The 4,441-nt window shown below is 35.1% G+C and overlaps 1 long non-coding RNA gene across 1 annotated transcript; it reads right to left on the reverse strand.

Annotated features, from left to right (window-relative positions):
- Positions 1 to 820: 820 nt before the first annotated feature.
- Positions 821 to 2,281, reverse strand: LOC140546188 (uncharacterized). The gene is made up of 3 exons (XR_011978312.1): positions 2,160 to 2,281; positions 1,093 to 1,196; positions 821 to 852 (listed from the first exon to the last, which is right to left on the reverse strand). It is a non-coding gene; the product is annotated as an uncharacterized lncRNA (long non-coding RNA).
- Between the last annotated feature and the right edge of the window lie 2,160 nt (positions 2,282 to 4,441).

Raw genomic sequence — 4,441 nt, forward strand, 5'->3', positions numbered from 1 at the left:
GCAAATACAGAAATTTCAAGAAAAATGTGATTTGTATAGTGACAGAATTGTAGTGGGCCTAAAACACTACATTTAGTCAGTTAGTCCACCATTGGAGGGAACAGGCCAGAGATTAATTGAATAAAAGGTTGATTTACTTTTCAATAATAATGATTTAACTGATTATTAGTACTTCTAAAAGGCACAAAGTTAAACAAATTTTATCTTGTTCATACATTATTTCATTATTCATCTAAAATAAAACAATGACTGGGCTTGTGTGTTAAAACAGAATCATTTTTCATTACATTACATTATTAACAACTAAACATTTTATACAAAAACTCTATTAGGAACTTTTCCCTAATATGTTTTTTTTTTCATGTCTAAAGACAATTAAACAGAGACTTTATTGTACAGTTAATGTAGATCCTGTATATTATTGTACAGTTAATGTAGACTAATATCATTCTTCCATTAAGATGACCTGTGTGTGGTTTTCACATTTTTAACAGCTTCAGAACAATTTGAGAAGCAACAATACAAGTAATTTTACCATTACAGAATTGTTTATGCAAGCAAAAAAATGTTTCATTCATGTATTTACATTTACTTATTTGTCAGCAACTTATTCAATCTTCCCATTTCACCTTAACTAGTAAAGCAGTTACCTTAAAGTAGCATTCTGCAAGAAATTGTACATTTTGGGCCACCCTAAAGTTGGTGTAGTGTAATTTACTTTTACACCACAGTCCTAAATACAAATCATGCTTTGAGTTCCCCTTCCTGGACAAAAACTTTGGAGTCTTTCCCCTTTCTCCAGGTCAGTTTGGCATTGTTAGACATTCCTTGTCCTTTTAGTTTTTTCTCAATCTGCAAAAAAATAGGACACACATCAATCTGAAAACATTACATGACTAGTTTTATTACTATATTATTACTTATTATATTTATTATATATTATTACTTATCCATGGCCAAACAGTTTGGCACCAAGTTAGTTAAAGCTTGTTCACAGCATTAAAAATGCTAAGGTTTAGCATTCTGCTTATTTACTTATTCCCAAGAAGGCTCTTAAAGCATAGAGGCTTGGCTCAGTGTGCAAAAACCTACTTCTTTTAAGATTGCTGCCTGCACTGGTGAGCTGTTTAGATCTGTGTTTCCATTGGAAGACACTTTTACCCTTATTATCTTCTTTGTAATCATCTTGTTTTCCTCTGTAGAAGAAACAGAAGTGAACTCACAAACATTAAAGTAAACATTACTGAGAAACATAAGATTTTGTTTCAGGTTTGAAAGAAATCTATTAGTCCATTTATCTTGAATTGTTCTTGTTCAAATGGTTTAAAAAAAAGTAAAAAGTGTGTAACGATATATAACATCAATTATAGAGTATACACATTTAACGGCGCTACAACAATTAACACATAGAAGACACTTTTGGTTCTTTAAGAATAATAGATTTGTTATAGCAGTGGTTGGAAGTTTATATACACTACTCATGGACATGGATATATTGACAATATTGTGTTTTCAGTTTCAGTTTTAGTCAGAATGAGTGCACAAGTTTCAATTTGAGGGATTTCTCGTCCTTCAATCTTATTCTCAAATTATTAATTCAAAATAAATGACATACATTCACTATATTATTAATTGCTAATTCAGTAGTGCTGTACGTTCTAACTCCTAACTTTCTGTTAGTGATCATGACTGACTACTGCTGGTAGCTTCACTGTGTCTACATTCATTCAATTCATTAAAAGGATTTACTCATTGGCTTGACCAACACAACAGTACAATGAGAAAGTGCAATGAGCTCAGTACAGATCTCAGAAGGATAATTGTAGGTCTCTTGGAGCAATTTCTAAAACTGGGAGGGGACAATGACCCCAAACCCATATTAAATGGGAATGGACAATGCAGGCTAAATTTTTGAATGGCCTTTCCAAAGTTTTGACCTCAACCCAATCACAAATATGGGTCATATATGTTCAATAAGTCTGATCGGTGCCAAAAAAGGGCACAGAAAATATCCAACCAGAATTCTGCCAGAAGCTTCATAATTGCTATTGCTAAAAGCTGTGGTCAACATGCCAAGGGACATTTAACCAAATATTAGATGTATTATTTGTGACAGTCTGTATAATATTCTTATGCCAAAAATGACTTTTGAGACTCACTTCCATGGCAGATGAAAGGGTGTTTCACAGTACAGTCATCAGCAGTCCACTTCCCAGATTTAAATGTCACCACCGTAGAACAGTTACCAGTTCCTGAGCTTGGCTGTCCATCTGCCCAGTTTCTGAATAAGAGGCTCCACTGGTCAGACCACTGCCAGTTGTCTAAGAACAAACCGACCCAGACAGAGACCGCTTTACCAGCAAGACCCGTCAACTGCTCCTGCTCCCAAGGAGAGCGGATACTGGCCAGGTCAGTGTTGTTTGCTCTGCAGTAACTCTGAGCATCATACCAGTTTTTGGAAATTTGTACCAAGATGTAACCAGAGCTTTCTGTAATACAAAACAATGAACAGCCAATCTCTTACACAATTTTTCACAAGTTTCATTTCACAAGGATGAGGGATATGGCAAAAATGACATTGTAAACACTGACCACAATAATGATAAATACTGCTCCCTTCTAACTGGCACATGAAGAATCTGTGGACTCACCGTTGTAGCACACAAAATATAAAGCTGCTGTGCAACTGTAATCACGCCACACACCATTGACGGTAAGCACACACTGTCCAGAACCATCTGGCCTCCCCAAATCCCAGTTACTGAAATTGGATAAAAGCTCATTTCCCCTAGACCAGCCCCAGTGTGCTGGTGCCACTCGCATTAGTCCGATCCATAAGGAGCCATTATATCCAGAATCCACGGCATTCATCACGCTCTGCATATCTTTAAGGCTGTCTATAGTAGCCAGATCAGTGAACCCCATCCTGCAGTATTTCTGAGCCTCTATCCATGTCTTGGAATGCTTTACAAAGTAGAAGTGCCGGGAGAGAGGCTGGAGTCCTGGAATAAAAGGAAGAGTTACTGACTGCTCTACATCATCATACAGAGCAAGAGCAGTCCTCATATATATTGTTTGGTGATTGCTTATGAAAATAATTGCTTAAGAAAAAAAATTTAATACTTTGTTTCTTTTTTGTCATTTGTCTATATCTGTAAACCAAGTTAAGTGTGAAAATGTGAAAAAACATGTACTTGTAGGACATTATATTATTCAATCTTATTCATCTTATTTCTATTTTTTTTTAATTGAATGAAATTTAGTTAAAATAGTAAATGGTTGTTTACTAACTTGACCTAAAATGTCTTAATCTCTATCAAAAAATGAAATTAAACTCTTAAATAAGTTATAAGTAAAAAAAAAACATAATTATAAACTGTAACGGCCATAATTATTGAGTCCCCCTTAACATTTTAAGTACTTTATAGGAAGGTTTTGTCCACTGATAACCCAGAGCCTGTTATTACCTGGCATTAATGTGCAGTTTTGGTGATCAGATCACAGATTTCACTTGCATGAAAAACCAGGTGCGAACAGTCACAAGACGCATTGTGATCGATGTGTGACTTGTCTGAGTTCTAACCTGCTTTCTGCTTCACCTATTGCTTTTTGGCTCATTAGCTAGACTATTAGGGTCCTTTGCACTGAGACTCCGGTCATGTTTTTTTTTTTTTTTCCTTTTTTGAAAATGTCTCCCTTAAGTAAAGATTGTATTTTTAAAAACATGTCCTTAAAGATTTTCTTAACCTTCAGACAAACTCACACTAGTCTTAGACTGTAAGACTTGATGATGACTGTAAGAATGATCGGTTTAAGTAGGTGAACTACTAGAATTCTTAATTTGGAGATTGTATATAAAGTACTGTTACTCATTAACAGAAGGAAAATACAGGCTTTCTGATGTCACACCACAGATATCATATTTTAATAAGAACATTTTAAACAATTTCCTCCATTTTGCTATCCACTGCACAGCTTTAACCAAATAACAGAAATAATGATCAATTGAATGAAAAAAGTCACATGTTTATGATAAACTGTAAAATGCAGAATAAAAGGCTATGTTACAAATAGCCTATATGGGAAAACAAGTGACACAAATGGCCCTGGTTTTCCATATCTCCACCCGAGGAGTTCGCCATCACTTTAGAATTGACTTGCTCACACCTGTTTTATACTTAACTTTTGACTTTCTGGTTTTGTCTTTGTGGTTTGGAGCTCTGGAATTGCCCATCCTGTCCATCCTGACAAGAATGTCTCTGTTTTTATAAACCTTGGTCTCCAGTGACACCTCTGTGTCTTAAACACTTCAGGCAACTTTCAAGTCACAACTATTAAACTACTTTATCTGGTGAATAAGGCTGGGTAATTATATAACTGACATTGTTGTCCTAGTAAGTTGCTCTCACATGCATCTATGAGAGGTTCATTATGTAAATCA

This window comes from Salminus brasiliensis, chromosome 23 (genome assembly GCF_030463535.1).
Source record: "Salminus brasiliensis chromosome 23, fSalBra1.hap2, whole genome shotgun sequence".
NCBI classification, from domain to species: domain Eukaryota; kingdom Metazoa; phylum Chordata; class Actinopteri; order Characiformes; family Bryconidae; genus Salminus; species Salminus brasiliensis.